General features: G+C 38.1%; 1 protein-coding gene across 2 annotated transcripts in view; it reads left to right on the top strand.

Annotated features, from left to right (window-relative positions):
• Positions 1-22,092, top strand: part of LOC139697883 (protein turtle homolog A-like) — a 602,691-nt gene that overhangs the window by 501,072 nt on the left and 79,527 nt on the right. The gene's annotated exons all lie outside the window — the stretch shown is intronic.

Genomic DNA, 22,092 nt, shown 5'->3' with positions numbered 1-22,092 from the left:
AGTGTACCCGCATTTTCAGCAGAATTGCTGGACACAGAGCGACGAAACTCGGTTTCTGGGGTCAGTGCCATATTAGACTCCCATTAGTATAATTATGGAATATTAACTAGAGAGTTCGGGGTTTCGATAATCTAAATTTACTGATAAAAATTACCTTGGCGGTGGTTCACCGGTAGTATTAATATCGGTAGTATTTTAGCAATCAGGCAAAAAATATTAAGCAATGCAATAGCATTTTTGATAATGGTAACGTAATGCTTGTTAAGGATTACATTTGTGTCCAGAAATACTACTATTTACCTAAATGAAACTGGAGTATTCTGTTTTCCCCTTGTAATCACACTCATAGAAAACCAATTACCTTACCGAGACCTTATTCTGAAATAGGTTTCATTTCATGTCTTAGCGAATCTGCTGATAATAGACTTAGAAAACTACTAGGCAATGCAAATTGAGCATTTTTGCAAGTTAGAGAAAGTTTTTAACTGTTGGTAATTTAGAGCTGTTCATACCTTCATACCGAATGAGTTCAGAAAAATTGAAATTAATAAAGTTTGTCAAGAAAAATATATTCAAATACGCAAACACATATAACCATAACCACTACTAGCCAAAACCTATAACCACTTCAAAATTCCCTGAGGGATTAAATCGTCAGCTATTAGTTTATTTATTGCCATCTATTGGCCATAACAGTCAAATGGTTAAAGGTAATTTCTCTGTTTTCCCTATTCCCTTCTCTCCGCCAACTCCGTGACTCTTATGAATGCCTTCTCTTTGGTTTTCCAATTCATATGATACAATCATTATGTTTGATTTCCTAGTGTGGTATCTTTTATTTTAAATGCAGAATTAACTACCATCATTTTTTAAATACGAAAGTCTATCCTTATTACTTCCCTCTGAATAATGTTACTTTCCTTGTATTTAATCATTGTTTCACTTCGCTGAGCATTTTCAAAGACAAGTTTCAACGTTTCCGCGATGAAATAGATTCATATCTCTTCAAAATTATGACTAAAATTTCCTGCCGGACAAGTTGAGGAATTATAGAGTCCAGATCTTCAGTAGCTTCTACGTCTGTTGCTCACTTTCTGTCATATTTTTATTTATATATTATTATTAAGTTATTTTGGCATAGTTGCCATTTCTATGAAGTTATATATATTTTTATCAAACTATTTTGCGGATAAAATTTCATTCAAAGTATTCAATTTGTCTCCGCACTTAAAAATCGAAGTGCACTCAACTGAGCCATTCCCGGCCTTAATTGGAGTGTAATTTCACTCCAAGGAAAAACATTGGAAAGATAAGGAGCGAAAAAGTAAGTCTTGATCTAATTCTTTCGGTTGTTTTTCAAAGAATCAAAGAAATGGCTGAAGAATCCGTAATTTCTCTTAATGGTTACGTGAACACCATGTAATCTAGTTTCCATAAAGGGTGCCATCCATTTAGATGCACATTTCTTTGATCTTCTGTATTTGAAGGTATCCAGCTGGAGAAATTTTCTCTAACCTTAAAGGGCTTAGATTCAGCCTTCTTCTCATAAGGAGAAATTCTTGTTTATTTATTTTCTTTAGAAAAGGTTCTCTCTCGCCCTCCGGCGGCACACTTACAATCACGACGTCACCTCGGACAGAGAGTGCGGACACTCTTAGTGCCTTATACAACTGGCATTTAATTCTTCGCTTCCTTTGTACACTAAAATGTTCCCATCTCTCCTCCTTTTTCGTTCTTTCATCAATCTTTTCTTACCCCTTCAGTTTCTTTTTTTCCTTCCTGAGAGGTCCTTCCACACATCATTCGTCTTCGCCGTCGTACTTCCTCTGCCTCCGGCGAGTGTGTAAATCCGACTCCGAGCGACATCATTGGAATTTCGTCGCCTTCCTGCATGCGACGAGGTAGTAGCACTCTGGACTATTCTAAAGGGTTACCTCCATCTCATTATCATGGCACCGGGTTCTTTATATCCGAGGTTCATGTCAACAGTTTGTGATCAGTCACCGTGCAAAACTACCCACTTTCATGGAGGGCTGGACCGGCAGAATTTGCAGTCCCCAAAGGTAGTCGGCTAATCCTCTCCTGCAAATGAGTACTTCACTTTGCACTATTGGGTGTCCTGCTGGCCTATAAAATGAGTGTGGCGATGCTTTCAATGGGACTTCAGGAAAGGGAACAAAGCAGCGTTACCCGCATCTGTAACTAAAAGGGAAATCAGGGTAATGCAAACACGACTACGTCGGTCGGGTGGAGATTCAGTCTCTCAAATGCCTCTTCGTGTTGCCCTAACCATGAATGTAGCGTAATCTTAGCAAGTAATTCAAGAAGGGACTTTGCATTTGTGCTGCTCCAGTTATATAACTTCAGTAACAGCGAGTCCGAGGTGGATCTTCCGTTGTTTCGGGGGAACTTCCTTTACCTTTCCGGAACTATCTTCACCTCTTCCTCGGTATTCACTTGTTCTAAGCAATGCGCTTGGCTTCTCAGAAGCTCTGAGTATTTTAAGGTACTTCTCTAATCGTAGGAAATAAAATATGGAGGAATTATTTGGCTGAGACATTTATGGAAAGAAAGAAGTGAAGAACATTCCGATTGATAAACAGACAAAAGAAGGAAACGGGAAGACCGAGAGAATAATGGCTGATGGCTGAAAGATGTGGAGGGAAATTTAAAAAAGCTAATTAAGAGGCTAAATACAGAGGATTAAAAAGGTTGGAGGACAGAGACGACGGAGTCCAAAGACGTTCGAGGGCTGTCACACCAAGGATGATGATGACTTTTGTGGGCACTTCAAAATCTTTTCCAGTTTTAGTTTGCTGTCTTGATTCTATTTCGTCTGGACATTTTGAGATTATTAGTTGAGTTCATAAAATGCCAGTTCTCTTCAGGATAGATTATAATTTTGGAAACTTAAGATACGAGTGTAACTCCTACAGAATTATGCATAGTTTTTATAAAAAGTATCGAGAAAAGTTTCGGAAAAATAGATTTAATTCAGATATTGCTATTAATTCAGAAATATCTTCGAAGTACATTCCTTGAGTCTCGACACACTTTTGCCAGAGGCTTTTCCACTACTCTTAGAATTAGCGTGCAAGCTTCTTTGACGGCCCTTAGGGTCTCATGGTAGTGTCCTTTGAGGGAGGATTTCACTTTTGGGAATGAGAAATAGTCTGCTGGTGCCAAGTCTGCCCTGTAAAGGTGTTGAGGAATCGTCATTATGCCGTTGCCGAAGGTCTTCGCAAGGAAATATTCGACTGACAGACTCGAGTTGGTCGTCCGAAAAGACCATCGGGACGAGTTTAACACTGATCTTGTGCATCGCCAAATTTCTAGTGAATATGGAGTTAACTGTCATCGTATCAATGCCATTACAATCTGCAATATTGCGCACACTTAACCGACGGTCTAAATTCAGCACTTAACGTACATGTCAGAAAAAAATTGCTACTTATACTTTTTTGTGCAAACCTTGGATATTATTAAGCCGTTTTTAATAATTGACGATGTGTCAATCCATTTATCCCTATGCATCAAACATTTTTACTGCTGCTTGTATTGCAGTAAATTTATTTTCTACGGAATTTTTGTTATCCCATAACCTGGTAGCTCTTTTGTTTTCAATTTCTGTTCATACGACATAAATATTTCTTCCCTGGTTGTAGGGAGGAAATATTCATCTCGTGCTCGTGGGGCGATTCCGTCCATTTTACCTTGCACGAGGAAAGGCCAAGAAAATAACGGCTGAAAGAAGTGGTAGATAGTATAATAAAGCTGGTTGAAGCTAAATGCAGAGGATCATAAAGGCTGGAGGACAGAGACGACGGGGTCCAAATACCTTCAAGGACTGTAGCGCCAAGGATGACCCATCCATATAAAAATGTAAAAGGCCGTTTATTACTCACATTTAGTGCATTCCTAATATCGTTTATAACTATTCATTTAAGTTTAGAGTCCGCCTACAGAACCTGGTCCTGTATTCCTCTGCGTTTTGTACTCTTTCTTTGTTCTCTGTGTTCTGTCCTTTCTATAGTTCCATGGTCTATTTCTACGATCCGTTTAAAGGGATTTTCCCGTAATTATATTTTTACATTTGTCTCTATTTGACTTCAAATCCTTATTCTTTAGTTTTTCTTGGAGCGCTATTGTTAAATTGACCCCATAGATAAGTCGTTGACTTCTCCACTCAAAATTCTCCTTTTTTATCAAAATAGGCTTATCAGAATCACCGTCTTTTATCCATGATTTTTTACCACGGTACTTTCTCTGGAATAAAACGCACTACTTACTTATTTTTGGTTCGCTCAACAAACCCAAGACACATTTAAAAGCTGTCTGTATTTGAAATAAATCTTCTAGCTTTTCAAATCGATCGAATTCATTCTAAACATTCTTTAACCGCTGTTGTTTTGACACCCGTAAAAAAACGGGAGAATTGAACATAGTTATACACGTAGCCGCTGCTTATGCAAAGAGTAGCTGGAATTCCTATCGCATGCACTCTTACTTATTCAGATGCCTAGTGTAAAATACAATTCCTCCCTTAACACGTCAGTCTGTATCAATCGCATGGCTGCTCTTTTGCTTCAATTGACTCAACCGCCCTTACTTTCATTCACTTCGAAAGTGATCTTATCTACTGTTCTTGGCTAAGTCTATTTTATGCCCCTTATCTCGGAGAAATTTTGTTTTTGGCCCCTCGCCCTTTATCCCACATCTTTCCACTCGTACCTTACGGGTGTCCAAAGGCTAAGGTTTCGGCATTTCCTTCGCCATCGTTATCTATCCTTACTTAGCTCCGGCGCCTTTCCTATAGGAAAACCCCCGCGGTTAGAACCCTTGCAATAAATCGCTTAAGTGTCCCCCCTGATTTAAGTGCTAGCAATTTATACCGCTGAAAGATATTACGTGTCTATATTTTGGTTGGCATCTCTCTCGCTTGAACGGGTTGAATCCGTTAGCTTCAAAGTAATTACATTAAGTTGGGTCAAATGATTCATGAAATCAATGAATACTGCGACATTTCTCGATCAATAGACAGGATCCGGCCGCCCGCAAATACATTGGATTTGACCCAAGCCTAATTACTGCGCGTTATGCAATGCCCTCGCATTCATTTGAGGCCGGCTATGACTTTCTTCCTTAGCTTTTAATTTTAATTGCAGTCAACAATTTAAATATTTACAAATATTATGAGCTTCAACGGTGAACCTTTCCTAGTCAAAGTTTCAAGTTTTATCATATTCAAAGGGAATTAAACATTTCAAACCTTTTCTACTTAAAAAAATTCGCGAATAATGTGAAATTTATACAATCACCTTCATCATCCGGCAGTGCATCTGTGGAATTCCGCCTTCAGCGCTTTGGGTAATATACCCTTAACCACAAATACCTTGAAATCGCAACGCTATCTTAGCCGCTCTGCTCATTCACGGAAATGTGTCTTAGCCCTTTCCTCCTGAGTTCTCTCTCTCTTTCTCTCCGTTCTTCCAGTATTCATTTGAGGCCACCTCCGGTGGCATCTTCTTTGCTACCTCGGAGCTAGGATGCTGATATGCCTGAAGTGCACCTTCGGGAAGTGGACAAAATATTTAACAGTGAATGCGCCTCTCCAACTCCAAATTCTCGAGGAGTTTAGGGTGCAGTAAGGTAATCGAGAACTCAAAGGTACGATCGCAATAGAGATTTGTGGGGGTTGAGCGCCCAAGGAATTGAAACTCGGGCGTAACATCGGAGGTTTATTGCAAGGATATTCGCCTCGTGCATTTAGCGCCTAGACGTTCACCGATTGGTTGGTGACCCGGGATGTGTATCATAGGGAGGAAACCAAAGCCCATCGTCCTGCAAAGATGCCATTCAGCGCTTGGCGTTCCCAGTGCCGAGGAACGGTAATGGTAGCCATATCTTCTTCATTTCGCATAAACAGTGCCCGTCTCATTCACAAAAGTACGTAGAGCCGATATATTTCATGGAATATGTCAAAGTTAGTGGTTTATACAAAGCAGTACTTCCAGAGTTAACAATAAGAAGGAAGTAGCTTTCTACCGAATAAATAATCACTTTCTGCATCAAAATGAATCTATGCAGTTTATTTTGGTCGTATTTTTGGTACTTTATTCTTAGAAGATTAATTAACTCATGACAAAATGCTTTTCACTGGATTGTCCTGTGATTGAATTTGATATAGGATGGAAAGAAGAAAAAACTCCTAAAATTGACTCAAAAGTCATTATTTATTTCACTTTGGTTTTTTAAAGCAAAGAAAGGCATATATATGGGTAGTATATAAATAATTAGCGTTTTTTTAGTGTTTACTAGTTTAAGCATCACCTACACGTTAATTTCACTAAGTGTAGCCTTCTATTATTGAGTTATATCGACTATTTCATGGGGCAACCACTTATTTTAATTTTGATTATTTGATTATCGACGCCTATAGTAAGTCAAGTGTATTCCTTGAAGATCAAGAATTTTATAAAACTACTTTTTGAGCCAATTAAGGACTAAATTAATGGTATTTTAAAATAGCAAAATTACAACTAGTGCAGCACTTGGTACTTGATCTTAACATGAGATATAATGCAAACAGAATTTGAAAAAAACAAGGGCAGTCTTTTAGTGTCGAACTAACAGATACAGACGATGTAGGACGTAGTTAATAATTTGATGTAACTCCCTCTTAGGTCTTTAACTAAATGGTGTTAAAGCGGATAAGGCAACAGGAAATTAGAGTTAATTAGAATGAAATATGTAATTTCGTGTTTCAAAAATCTTAACAATGAGTTAAATGAGAATTGTTAGAGAAGACAGGGAGTAATCACTTAATTAGTAATGATAGAATTGAATAGTATAAAATTAATGATCACAACCTGTGATTTGCTTGGATTCGTAAATTTTCTATTCAATGTAAAATATTATTTCAAATAGAAAAGGATTGACCAAAATTCTTTGTAAATTTTGATATTATTTATTTATTATTATTAAAAATCCATTTGTGCTGATAGACATTATCAGGTGATACAGAAATATAAGAGGAAGTAGTGATTAACTATATACATATTGAAGGTGATAACGAGAAGTTACTTCTTTCATTATTTAAGTAATAGTAATTACAAGTACTTTAGGAAATATTAGGAAAACAAAAGGAACTTCTCGTAGTGTGTGGTAGATAATCGTTTAAAACTCTACCGCTGGTATGCAAAATTTATAGGAATAATATAGTGACACACTCCAGTCAATAACAAAACAAGGTTTCATAACTAACGCTGCAAAAATTTATTCACATAGTCCTATTTTTACTGACAATATGTTACCGGGTTATGGTGGGTTATTAACGGACCCTGGCCCTACTATTTTAGACACTAGACACCTAGGTATTAACAAACATGGCATACATATATCCTTAAACCCCCTCCTGTATGGTATGGCAACTCATTTTTTAGTTCTATCTACTATCCGCCTTTCCTGAATTCCTTCTAGAATCCGAATTCTCATCCTCCATCTATCTAACTTTCCACCAAAAAACCGCTGAAAAATTAACGAGGTTTAAATTTTATTTTCTCTAATGCATTCTCTGTGTCGCAGTCAATTATAATTGTTGACCTTATAACATGAAAATACAGATCCAAAAGAGGCACTGACACTTTTATAAAATTTTTTTTATTCCATATTACCTGTGGCCTAGGTTAGGCTCAAAATATTTAACGTAGTGAAGGTAAAATGAATTATGAAAGTGTGGGTGTATAGGATTAAAATCGCTCTGGAGGTTATGTCGTACAGTGTTTTATGTCCAGGATCATCTGAGGCGTATACTACACCGCACACGACCGGTTAACGTAAAATGGGCATTTTTCAGGGCAATACTATTTTATCTAAAGTGAGTCAGCTGAAAACACAAGCGACCAAAGGAAGAACACCTCTCAGGTGGTGCCGATAAGAGGCTGCTTGTTTCGTCATTCTTGTGAATAGCTAATGAAGCTTCTACGATGTGACCCCCAAGTGTACCCCTTTTATGGATATGATAACGGCGCTACATCGTCAAGTACTTCACTTCACTGACGGATGAAAGGAGATTTAAGTGGGTTTATCCAACTCGGTGAGGCGAAAGAGTAACTGAACGTTGATTTGGTTGATTTTTAATTAACAGCTCAAGGAAGTCATTAAATACAACGATCAAGATGAAAAATTTTATAAGTTAGCACGAGTGGCAGCTCAAAGATGAATAAAACCTGTTTTGTTAAATTTATTTAACTGGGAGAAGTGTGGAGGCATTTTGTACCGAGTTGGACACATGTGTATCATTTTATATTTTAACGTAATCTTGGCAGATTGATACAATAAACAGATTCCAAGTTAAATTATCAAGAATCTAATTTTATTTTCGACAGAAAATCTGTTTTATCACTTTAAAGTTCTGTCAGTATTTACTCTTTTACGGACATGCTGAAAGTAAAATAAAACTGTGAAATGAATGTGGGCTCTATTTTGTTCATAGTGCATTCAAAATAATTTAAGTTTTATCTTTGTTATTATGGAGCAACATATTCGGGAATAAGTTAGAGCAATGACATTTGATTCTCCCATCAATTCTAAAATATCCATCTGTCGGTTGCCTAAGCAATGACCTGCTGGTATCGTGAGGTAAGATCTGGAGCTTTCCCGGCTTATTTGCTTCATGAAGTTTTCTCGGGTCTTCCACCGGGTCAGGGGTTCCATATTGGCCGACGTTTCGATGCCTGACTCGTGCATTTTCCTCAGGGTAGCCTATACGAGTCGGGCATCGAAACTTCGGTTAATATGGAGCCCCTGACCCGGTGGAAGACCCGATAAAACTTCATTAAACTGAAGGTATCACTTCCGTTAAGACATAATCCTGTATTTATTGTAAGTCAGCTGTCAGTACGGATTTCTAATGATTACATGTGTCAAGGATTCTTCCTCTTTCAGGATAAGTATAGAAGAGTATGCTAGGCAGATAATCAAGTAAGTACATACGAGTATACTAGACCTCAGCCAAAGGAGTTCAGGGAAGACTTAGAAAAAATACCAGGCATGATGGGGCGGAAAGCGGGATTTTGGGAGAAATGCCAAGGAGGCAAGGAAGGTGGATGTAGGGCATTTTTGATGGGCAATGGAATGTTGAAGACTTTGACAGATGAGAGAAGGTTAGGTAAAGCGAGATAGGGGGAGGAACAGGAAAGGCATGTTGAGCGAAATGATAGGAGGCAGAAAAAAACGCTGAAACGAAGAAGGTTTTGTTATGTAGTGTAGGTTTTCAGATGCTGTCTTATTAGTCGAGTCTTTGAAATGCAGTATTCAGTCTTTGTCAATCCAAAACCTACCTTAAACCGTAGGCTACCAAATAATAGTATATAACCCGAACAAAAAATATGTAGAGTAAAATTGGAATAAGAAGTTCTAAATAGAAGTTTATAATAGAAAAAGAAGTGTTAATAAGAAGTTCTTTGAGCGCATATTTTTTCAAAAAATGAGCAATTCATATTCCCTATAGGTCTATGAGATAAAGCAGAAAGAATTATAATGAAAACACTTTGAAGGAAAAAGAGATTTGGCTAATGGAGATGTTTTGCTGTACAATTATTTTGCTGTACAATTTTGAGACTGCAAAGAAAAATGCCAATTTCATGCCGATATAAATTAATTGTAGATCTGAAACGAAGGCATATTATTTGAAGTACTTATCAATAAAAAACAATATAGCTGAAATAGGTCAATTATTCATCTTCTCGAGCGTCGTGACGAGTGAGGGAAATATTGAGAACAAACTTTTTCTTTCCAAGAAAACATTATCTGCATGTTCCTTCACTCGTCCTTTTTTAAAGACATTTGAATGTGAAAAGTAGCTAGCTGCCTAGAAGTTTATTCGGAGGCCCAGGAAAATGACCAAAAGAAATGTTGCAAAATATTATGCTCATTTACTCAAAAGCTATTACCTCAATTCTTCAAGCTTATAAACAATGATTTTTTTTAGTATTCCAAATCTTAAAGTTTACCATTATCTAGAAGTCTTGAAATAAGAGGTTTCTAGCAAATAAGATAATGAAGAAATTTTATCTATTCGGTCCAACTGGATATTTGACGCATCTTTCCTCTTTCATTCGATTATATATATGTTTGTATATAAACTGAAATTTTTTCCTCTAATATCAGCCTTTCTTAGCTGATTTCCTTCTCTGTCCTCGTTTTTCAAGATTTATTCCTCTGATATACACAGCCTATTCTACATATGAAGATTTTCATGCACCTGGTAGTAGCTTGTCTATTAATATCATACGTCTATGCCTACCATATCATTATATATATATATATATATATATATATATATATATATATATATATATATAACTCACGACCACCGAAAATTCGAAAAATTGTGAGTCTCTTTTTTGTGTGTTTCTGTGTTTTTGTCTGTGTCCACTAGTACTAAGTGTTATACATTATTATTCACGTCCGTGAGACTTTCAAAAAGTGTTATATATATATATATATATATATGCTTTCGTAGACGTAACACGGAAGTTCCGAATAGTACCACACAATATATAGAAACACAAAAAAAGAAGAGCCCTCACATGTTATTTTGTGATATTTCGACGGAAACAATTCGTCTTCATCTGAAGATATAGAAGTAATGAATGACTTTTTTTTGTGTTTCTATTTCGTGTGTTACTGTGTACTGTACTATATTATTAATAGGTTATCTACCGGATGAGGTAGGTTTTTGGATGGACGTAATTACTAATTGAATAATATGTGACCCCTAGCAAAACACAACATCCTACTCTACATCAGGTCCCTCTTCAGCTCTGAGTACTTTCTTCCTCCCTTCATCCCGTCCAACATCCCTATCCTGTTCCTTCCCTTTCCTCGTTTGCCTAACATTCTCCCCTAAATTACAGTCTTCAACATCCCACTGCCGGTCAATACCCCCTTCAGCCACTTTTGCTGCCTCCATAGGATTTCTCCCAACAAACCCCTCTCTTCGCCCACCATACCAAGTACTTCCTCGTTTGTTTTCTTCTCTGTCCATTTCACCTTCTCCATTCTTCTCCACACCCACATTTCAAAAGCCTCCAACTTACGTCTATCCTCCTTTTTCAATGACCACGTTTCCGCACCGTACATAGCTAAGCCTCATACCAAAGTTTTTACGAGTCTTTTCTTAACATCCTTACTCAACGTCCTCGTCATCAACTCCATCCTTGTGAAAGCCTCTTTGCCTAGCGCCATTCTTCTCCTTACATCAATACTACTTTGACCGTGTTGGTCCAATACACTACCAAGATATTTCAACTGTTCTACCTGCTCTATTTTTTGCCCTCATATTTTAATGTTAAGCTTAGCCTTTTCTTTCCAGAGAATCGCATAACCTTTGTTTTATTAATATTGATTCTCATCCCACACCTGTCGCACTGAATTTCCAATTCACTAAGCAATGCTTGCAGCCCCTTGGCTGACTGACAAACTAAAGCTTGGTCATCAGCAAACCTAACTGATTTTACGAATTCGCCGCCCACTTTCATTCCTACCTCGAGCTCTTCCCATGCCTCTTTGATCCTTTCCTCTGCATACAGATTGAACAGCAACGGTGATAATGGGCAACCCTGCCTTACACCCCTTCCTAGCACTGCCCATCTTGACTCCCCGTTTCCCACCCGCACCTGAGCAGTCTGAGACATGTACAGGTTGCGGATTAGCCTCCTTCTTTCCAATCTATTCCTATTTTCTGCAATATAGTCATTAGTTTTTCCCAATTCACTCTATCAAACGCTTTTTCGAAATCTACGAAACAGGCAAATACCTCCTATTTGTGTTCTATATTTCCCCCAATAATAATCTCATTGCTGCAATGGCATCACGCGTACCTCTCCCCTTCCTAAACCCAAACTGATCATCCCCTAAGTAATCATTTGCCCTACTCTCTATATTTTTCTTTAGATCCTAAGAACAACTTTAGCTGCGTGGGATATCAAACTAATTGTCCTATAGTCCTCACATGACGTGGCCTTTACCTTTTTCGTAATAGGAACTAAAACTGATCTCACGAAGTATTCCGGCCAGATTCCCTCCTCATAAATACTACGGATCAGCCCATATAGCCTCTTCCTCCCACATTTTCCTAAGCATTTTAAAAGTTCCACGGGAATGTTATCCACCCCAACAGCCTTATTAAGTTTCATCTCTCTTAATGCCCTTTCTATCTCATTGTCTAGTATGCCTGGACGTAAGCTATCTTCCTCTACGTCATGTTCCTTTTCAATGTCTAACTTTGTTGGTTCCAGCTCTTTACTATACAGTTCTTCTACATATTCCTTCCATCTCTTTGGATCTTTCCTGTGTCAACTATTACCTTACCTGCCTTATCTCTAACCGCTATCGTTGATCTCCCTTTCTTACTTCCCGATAAAGATTTAACTATGCTGTACAGCGCACCAATTTCACCCTTCCTCTGCAGACTTTCCTTATCCTCGCACTGCATCTTCCACCATGCTTCCTTTGCTTTATTTTTTGCCCGCCTCAATTTATTGTTCAATTCTTTGTACTTCATTTTGCCTAATTCTGTATTTATATTCTTCCATTTCGCCGCTCATCCATCTTTGTAATCATCTCATCCGTGATCCATGGTTTCCTAGTCCTTTTAGCGTTAACGGTACCAATAGTGTCTTTTGCGGCTTTAGACGACCCTTTCTTGATACATTCCCATTTATCTTCGATAGAACTTGGCTCTTTACCATCCTCCATGGTTTCCTCTACCGCCTGTGATTATTCCTTCCTTTTCAAACCATTTAATGCTTTTACATTCCATTTTCTAATCCGCCACCCCTGCCTTATCTTTTTGAAACGGACTCTGCATTTCATAACAACTAAATTGTGGTCTGAGTCCGCATCCGCTCCCGGGAAGCTGTGGGAATTTATCACACTGTTCCTAAACCTGTGTCTTACCAGGATGTTATCTAGCTGATACCTTCCTGAGTCATCTGGAATTTTCCATGAATACCTGCGTCTTTTGTGGTGTCTAAACCAAGTGTTTCTAATGACTAAGCCCTGTCTCCTGCAAAACTCTACTGCTTTCTCCCCGCGGTCATTCCTCATGCCTAATCCGTAGTCCCCCACCTCATCACCATCTCTTCCTTCGCCTACCGTCGCATTCCAATCCCCCATCACTATCAAATGTTTCCCTGCAGGAACACACGCGATTATGTCCTCTAACTGATCGTATATCCTATCGACCTCTCCTTCTTTATGGTTCCTCGGTGGCATGTATACCTGAATATTAACCAAGTTCGTCGGTTTTGCTTTTATCTCTACTAGTAGTATTCTATCCGTTACCTGCTCTATTTTGACTACACTTCTTCCTACCTCTTCATTTAATACTATGGCAACCCCTCGTTGGCTCTCGTCCCCGCCGCTGTATATTATTCTATACTTGTCGCTCCATTAATCCCCGCTATCTTTCCATCTCACCTCGCATAGACCTAAAATATCTATATTTCCCGTACCCATCTCTTGCTTAACATTTTCCAATTTCCCCGTTCTCATCATTGTCCTAACATTCCACGTTCCTATTCTAACTAATGTGGTCTTCTTCTCCTGCGTCTTCTGTCCTGCTGCTGCTGGTTTTCCCTTGCAAGGGTTTCGTGGGATGACGACCGCGGAAGCCTTGCCTCCCCCGCTGCCGGGCACGACACACGGCCGATTGGGCCGAGCCCCGTAGTTGCCAGGACTCAAAATATCTTTATAGTCCATCATGTTAATCTTGGGAATGATAATTGAGGTGGTTTCCCGTCGCCTTCCTCAATAGTATTTTTAACGTGACACCATCACTTACTGGCCGCCCCACTGGGGTCAGACGCCATTGCAGCCGCCTCACTGATGAACAGACGCTGCGTGGACTGCCTTTCGTCTGGCTCCTAACCTTCGACCTATCTGGCATGGGTGACCCTACCAGGAGCAATTTTTATTACTCCCGCCAGCACAGCTCTAGGGGTCATCGGAACGCACAAGCCCTTCCACCACGTCAAGGTTGTAGTCCGGGGAGGGATTGTACTATTGTATATATATTGTACTATATATATATATATATATATATATATATATATATATATATATATATATATATATATATATATATCACCCAATACTAAGCTCGACGGCGTGTGAAAGTCACACACTTGGGCCGGGGGCCAGTTCCCTTCCTCCTCAGATGCTGATGGAAATTCAAAAGAAGCAGTGCTCATTTTTTATGTGTCTTGTGTAAAATGTTTTCTAAAATTTGGTGCATCTTTTCTCATTCTCTAAAAAAAACGGTCGTTTACCAGTGGCACGAGCGGTTCAGAAGTGGTCGTGAGTCAATCGAAGATGATGAACGCAGTGGCAGACCATCGACATCGAAAGTCGGTGAAAAAATTGATAAAGTAAAAGAAATGTTGGTCAATAACCGCAAATTAACCATCAGAGAAATAGCGGAGGACTTGAACATTGCCTATGGATCCGCCCAAGACATTGTGGTTAATGATTTGGGTTTCCGTCGTGTAGCAGCCAAAAGACCTCAATTTCATGCAAAAAAGAGACCGTGTTGACGTCGCAAAAGACATGATTTGCGAGGCTGAATCCGATCCCACATTCATCAAAAGGATCATTACTGGAGACGAGACGTGGGTTTATGATTACGACACGCAATCCAGACATCAGGCAAGTGAATGGCATTCACCAAATGAGTCGAGACCAAAAAAACCACGTCGTTTTCAGTCAAAAAAGAAGGCAATGCTGACGGTTTTCATGGATTACAACGGTGTAGTGCATCATGAATTTTTGCCAGAAGGCCAGACAGTAAACAAAGAGTATTATTTGGGCGTTATGAGACGTTTGCGTGAAGCAATTCGCCGAAAGAGACCAGAAATGTGGGCAGAAAACTCGTGGATTTTGCACCATGATAACGCACCGTCGCACAGTGCTATCATTATTCGTAATTTTTTGACGAAAAATGCAACAAATACCATCCAACAGCCACCGAATTCACCTGATTTGGCTCCCTGTGACTTCTTTCTGTTCAATCGAGTTAAAAAACCATTACGGGGAACGCGTTTTAGCAGCCGAGAGGAAGTAATGGAAAAATCGCAGGAAGCACTGATGGACATACCGAAAACCGAATATAAAAAATGTTTCGAGGATTGGATCAAGCGCTGGCATAAGTGTGTTGCAGTCGATGGGGATTACTTTGAAGGGGACAATATAGATTTAGATGAATAAACTTGTATTTTTAATTTTCTGAATAAATTCCGGGAAATTTTTGATCAAGGTAGTATGTTACTCGTTAAATTTTATTGCCCGCCGTTTTTTTCGGTTTAGCATTTAAAACTAAAAATGCAAAAATGGATGAACTTTACAACTATTTACATTTATTATAAATGCATTTCAAATAAAATTACTTTTAATTTGTTATTTATGTTATAAAATGTAAACATACAAATTTATTGCCTTCTTCTGAAGGTTAAGTGATGACCTATTTAGTTTCATAGGTAATTAGAGGTGAAAGCGTACTGTAACAACTTATCAAAAATTTTTGTCATTTATTACACATCAGTTATTAGTTGTTAATGAGCACTACAGTTAGTCTTTGAGGTAAACCTTTGAATATGCACATTTACAACAAGTTATCTGAAGGAGATATATATTTTATTTTATACTCTATTTCGAGTTGAAATTTTTGTATTTTTATTGAAGGATGCTTTAGACGTTTTCCATCTCTATCTTCTTAGGAAGTTGTTTGGTAAACCCAAGTGAGTATATTTTCTAGCAAAGTGGAAATCCGCTCTCCTTTTTGGTACGCACGCAATCCCTGTCTTCAGATAATTGGTTCGCGTGTTTTCCTCAGAGTAAATTATGCAGCCCCATGCTTGAGCTAATTATTCAAGTGAACATATTGCACTTAATAAAACGGATGTGATGAGAAGCAAATATCACAGGTCAATTTTTCACGTTCAAACAGAGAAAGGAAGGAACGAAAGGGGTGTGAAAGAAAGCATTTTGAATAAAAGAGACGTTTTTGACTTTGACTTTCCTTTGAGTTCAGATTTCAGGCTTGAAAAAGTTTTACGCCACCAAACTATAAAAAGCATATATTTGGCCACGAATTCTCATGCAGAAAAAGTGGTAGATATTGGTTACTAAAATGTCAGGGTGAACAAATAAGCAACTAGTACAAAACATTGAGACAAAATAACTTTGATTTGTATAATTGGATTCGATCGAAGCCTGCAGTGAACTGATATGAAGGTGATTGTTTGAAGATTTGACACGACCAGGAAACTTGATTATGTCGATTTTTAGGTCCAAACGAGAGTTTAAAAATATCACATAAGATTATCTTATGTTGCTGCTTAGCGACCAAGTGTCACTTAATAAGCAGTAAAAGATAACACGCCCTCAAATATTATTACATAAGGATTTTCACAGAATATCAATAATCCGCTAAGGAACACGCTTGCAAAAAATGCGTATCCTCCTCTGACACCAGTGGCATATAATAAGTAATTATCAGTGTTATACCAAACATTTTGGTAATCATCTTTGTAAAAAAAGGTAAAAGTAAAATCGAAGTTGGTTAAACAGGAAAAATCTGAAGTGCTTTCTGCAACAGGCTTGTTAATATTTGAATCAGGGTGAACCATATGCGCGGGAATGCGCGGGAATACGCGGGAACATAATTTGTAGCTGCTACTTAAATAATTAACCAATTTCAAATATTAACGCCATTTAAAGCTTGTATTTATGGGTATTATCATGAAATTTAGAGTTAGCTAGAATTATTTTGTAGCTGATTTGAATTGAAAATCTCAGGTTCTAAAAAATTCCAAATGAAGCATAAATGGATCATATTAGCATATTTTGCGACTCGCCATCGACAGACCTCCCTTGAATTGCAGATGGACCCACCGCGTGAAACATGACCGTTGCTAAGTCTATTATTGATGTTATTATTAAAACATTCAACATCACAGTACGTGCGGTATCTACGGCGCAACGCTCACCAATTTGCATCATCCGCTCGTTCCCATGTCCGAGGAGAAATGCTTCGGTTGCTCTGGACGATTTTTCAAGCTGCAAGGGACAAAGGCAGTTCGTGGTTCGAGCCTCCTCAGTGTCCTTTGGGATTCCTCGCTCTTACGCCCTCCTTTGCATTCTTGTGCGTTCGGAAGAATTCCTCGAGTCGGATCGTCTCCTTGCTTCTTCTAACCCCTTCTCCATTGGACGCGTGCCTTCGTCTGAAGGGGCGAGATAAGCTTTGCGTGTCATGCGCGCGAGTGCGTTGGCGCGTGAGGGTGTGTGCGTAGGGAAGGGGGGGGGGGGACGGGTGAGTGGGTTGGATTGTTGATTTTCCTCTTCGGCGACGGGGGAAGGGAGTGAATGGTCGAAATCCTTCCCCTTTCCAACCCCCTTCTCTCTGGCCAACACTCGGCAGGCGGCGCCAAGGGGTTTAAAATCCCGGCGGGGTTTGGAGAGAGAGAAAGGGGAAAACACACAAGGACGCGTTCGGGAATTGAGCACATTCCTGGAATGCAGTTCCGAACGTCTCCTCGCTAGTTATCCCCAAACGCCCCTTCCCTCCTACACGGGCTGCATGGGAAAACTTGAGGTGATGAGAACTCCTGAATAAACGTCTGAATATTCATTCCTCATTAATCCCCTCCGTTCTAAAGGAGGAGCTCTTTCGATGAAACTCAACCTAGAACCGCAGAAAATAGTGCCACTGGCTGTAATTTGAGGAGGAGTAATAATAGTACTAAAGAAGGCGTTGATATTCAAAGTTCACCCGTGGTTTTTTAGGGGTCGTTTATCTAAATTCGCTTATTGTTTTCTGTATAAGTTATTCATGGCTCGTGTGAATGATTATTGAGATTTCTCTTCATTGCCGAAGTTTAATATCTCAATACCCCCCCCTCCCCATAATCAAATCTACTCGTGTCATTTCAACGAGCCACGACGAGAAAGTGTGGGAGAGAGTCTTTAGAACATATTAGTTGGCCAGGGAATTGAGAAACTTTCATTAAAATAATGGCGGAAGGAAGTAAGGCCATAAGATTAAAATTATTGAGGTGCTAACACTTAATGGTCAATAAAGTAAAAAGAAATGGAACCTCATTTTTGTCCTTATTTAATAGGTATAAAATCGATAATCCAACATAGTATATACATATAATAACCATGTGGACCCGTCTGTACCATGTAGGAGCATACATATTGACTAAGACGATTATCGAGCCCAAGGGTAAGGATTAATGCTTAAACAGTTGACCTCGTCGCACCCTCGGCCGTTAATCCGATATACGATAATGTTTACTTTGAATTTTTTTTAGTAAGCTCACAATATATTTTCAGAATTATGGCACGCTAAAAAGTCATCGGTGTAGAAAAACTACTCCCTGTTCCCCAGTTTTGACGAAATTTGCGAGTTCTTAGCATATGCGGTGGAATGAATGCATCAAAACTTTTTTCTGTGTTACATATTACTTATCTGATCTTATTTACAAATTATACCTAATTATCGAAGTAAGGTATATTTTTCAAATTGTATCCTTCGTGATGTACGTGTAAGACTTGGTCTCATCAACTAACTACATTTTAATAAATTAATTAACAAATGGGTGAACTATTCCTTGGCGGAAAACTAAATATTCCAGAGTAGATGAATGCCCAAGTATCCAGATTTGTGCTTCAGAATTCGTTTAGAATAAGTCACTCAGATTCATGGCTCCTTTATTAGTTAATGGTAGAAATAGAGAATTTTCTTCAGATTTACCTTAAAAATCATTGGACTGCAAACAGCTCTTTAAAACATCTCTTTTATCACGTGTCCCAAGGCGCATTCGCGCTATTCTCCATTAGAAAGGGCGCACATTAGATGAGTCCCTGTACATCCCCTCGCACTATTTGCGATTGTGACAAATCAAACAGAAGGATCCCTACTGTTTAAAATAGCCTTGCTATCGGCTGACATTCCATGTATGACCAATTCAAAATGTTTTCTTATTTACAAGTTTGAAGGATATACTACCTATACTACTATAGTATATATATACTATATATATATATATATATATATATATATATATATATATATATATATATATATAAAATCATTTCCGCGAGCGCATGCTATCTTCCTAGCTCTGACAAAGAACGCATCAGAGTGGCCAGCTTTAATAATAATAGAAGAACCTAAAATTTGGCGGCTGTTATTTCACTGTATCATAAATAGTAGACATGAAAGGAAATAATTACTATGTATTTTCTTCCTTTGCATTTAATATTAATGCATAATCTTGCTATATATTTTGAAACTTGTGTATTTCAATATTTTGTGTGTTCTGCAAACAGGTAAAGAGTTATGCATTACAACTATGCATATTGAAGAAGCATTCTTGCTGTGGTTTTAACTAACGAAGTGTAAGAAACAGCTGCCTATCTGCCACTGCATTGAACAGGAGTAGTAAGAGTTAAGTACTTAAGCGACAATACCGCAGTAAAAAAATTCTCCATCATAAGAATGGTTTGAATGATGCCTACCATACAGTGGAAAATATTGAAACATTTGTGTATACAAATAAAACGTTGTCCGTTGGTTTCTATCGTGGAAAACAGGTAGTAATATAACAGCAAAACATTTAAAAAACACATTATACCCTTAATAATCCGGAAATACTCTGTAATCATCAACCATATAATTGCTGGACACCACTGTTTAACAAAGTTACGAATTTGTTTGACAAAAAAGTTGCATGCTTATGTTACCATTCTTTTCTAATACTGCGGAACCCAAATAGCCTACATATTTTTTTGTTTTATTATTGAAAATCGTATATTTTTCTTCCTGCTATCCTAGTCTACTTATTTCTTGTTGTTTAATTTTTATAATTATTTCCTGTTCGAAATCTAATCGAAAATGGTGCATTGGAATTTATTCTAAATGCTAAAATAAGGTGTAACCTGAAAATTATATATTATTTTATAATTATTCTGAAAATTATATCTGAAATCTAATTAGGCTAGTGAGAATGTGGTACTGTCTTTGGATGATTACCATTGACTGCAATATTCTACGGTAGTTTTTTAAAAAGAAAGACTATTTTTAAACCATCAGTATAAGCTCTTCAAATGAATTGATTTGTAGGTGAATACTGCGGTAGAAAAATACTCCATCATAGGAATGGTTTGACTGATGTCTACCATTCAGTGGAAAATATTGAAACATTTGTGTAACCAAAAAAACGTATTGGATGACGAACGCATGGGACCAAAACTAATTTGCCTATGGTAATAATTAACGACGCGTTTAATTGGCGGTTTTGTCCTTTATATACCATACATGTACTTATTTGTATAGGAATACGTATTTTACTCAATTATAAAGTGATGGAGCAGGTTTATGGAATAAAATGAATAGATAGAGATTATTCTAAAGATAAATGTAGCTTTAAAAGTGAAAAGAGACTAGCGAGAACATATTTCTCACTACCTTTAGCAGTTAGTCACTCAAAGCCATTTTCTACATGCATGTGTATTAAGACACGACAACCCTGGTTAATTTTGGATAGCAATGTAAGCCCTTGCTGACCAGAAATTCGTGGGTTCAAACCTCGCCTTGGGAATGGGTTTCATGTAATCTCTGGTACATGGCTCCATGCTCTACTCTTGGTTCGGTCCCTGGAAATTTGATGACAAGCATAGGCATATCGGGGTCTCAAGGGAACACGGACTATCGGAAGCTTTCAAAATCAAAACTGAGCTTTGTTACAGTATATGGTTGACAGAAAAATGAGACTTGTCCGTAGTGTAATCTTCTCTAGGTTTGGAGATAATGTCAATTTGTTGAAATTCTCTTACATTATAAATGTCACATAATGCATTCAATTTTTTCAATAAATTAAATTCAATGTTAAAGGTAAACGATTTTGATTGGCGATGGAGGAGCGTGGACTTCAAGGAGCCAGCACAATCCTTATATTTGGGTTATAAATACCATGCAAGCATAATAAATGTTATGAGGAATTCAGTATGAGTTCATTGTTATATGGGCTGTCAGATTTTTATTACTAGAAGACGCTAGAGTTTGGGAGTTACAGTTTAACTACAAACCTAGTTAAAAACGATAGACTACCATCATCATCATCATCAGACATTCTTACAGCAGATACATTAAGGTTTTAATAATCAAACATTTCATTCGCAACATTTCTTAGGAGCTAAAACTAAATATAGTGTAAATTTAATAAAAGTACTCTAAATCTTTTTATTTTCACGTTTCTCATTTTGTGTGGAATCCTGGTTAGATAATCGTTTTATTTTCTTCTCTTATGCAACCAAATGAACCACTTTGATTTCAATAAGCGTGAGAAAGCATTTAAAAGAAGTAGTTGATAAATCATCTAAGAACACCAGGCATTTATCAAATGAGAAGTATTCAATAAAAGTGATATTCATTCATCATTATTATTCGCATACATTTACTAAATAATTGCTACGCTATTTTAAAAGAGTACTTTTTGCAGTATTCTAGTAGTAGTAGTAGTATTTAGTGGAGGCCACCGACAGCTGAGGTCATTTGCGCCATAGGGGGTGGACCGGAAAGGATGAAGGGTGGAGAGAAACCCGGCGTCGGCATTAGCCTACTCTTTACGAAAGGCGCCCAGGGGCACGCAGCTTAACGTCCCATCCAACGGACGGCGTACTCACTCAAAGTGCCCTCCACAAAGTACCTCAAGTGGGGATGGAGATATCTCTGAAAAATACTCAACACCGCCGGGATTTGAACCTGGACCCTCAGGGTGGGAAGCCAGTACGTTAGCCCCCGCACCATCTCGATCCGCAGCAGTATTCTCTCGGGACAGGATAGGTTTTTGATCAACCTTGTCATTGAACATTATTGTACTCGGATGGCTTGACTAAATTGACACAAAATATTCTCAACCCTTTATTACATATCACAGCAGCTCAATCTTTAGCTCTGCAAGCTTTCAACTTCCAAAATATGTGTAATTTTCTTCCCTTAACGAGGCTTTTCCAACTAACCCT

The sequence above is a fragment of the Hetaerina americana genome, unplaced genomic scaffold, assembly GCF_022747635.1.
Source record: "Hetaerina americana unplaced genomic scaffold, ioHetAmer1.1.p SCAF_8, whole genome shotgun sequence".
Lineage (NCBI taxonomy): Eukaryota > Metazoa > Arthropoda > Insecta > Odonata > Calopterygidae > Hetaerina > Hetaerina americana.
The sequence above is the reverse complement of the archived record's forward strand: the minus strand, read 5'-3'. Positions and strand labels throughout refer to the sequence as shown.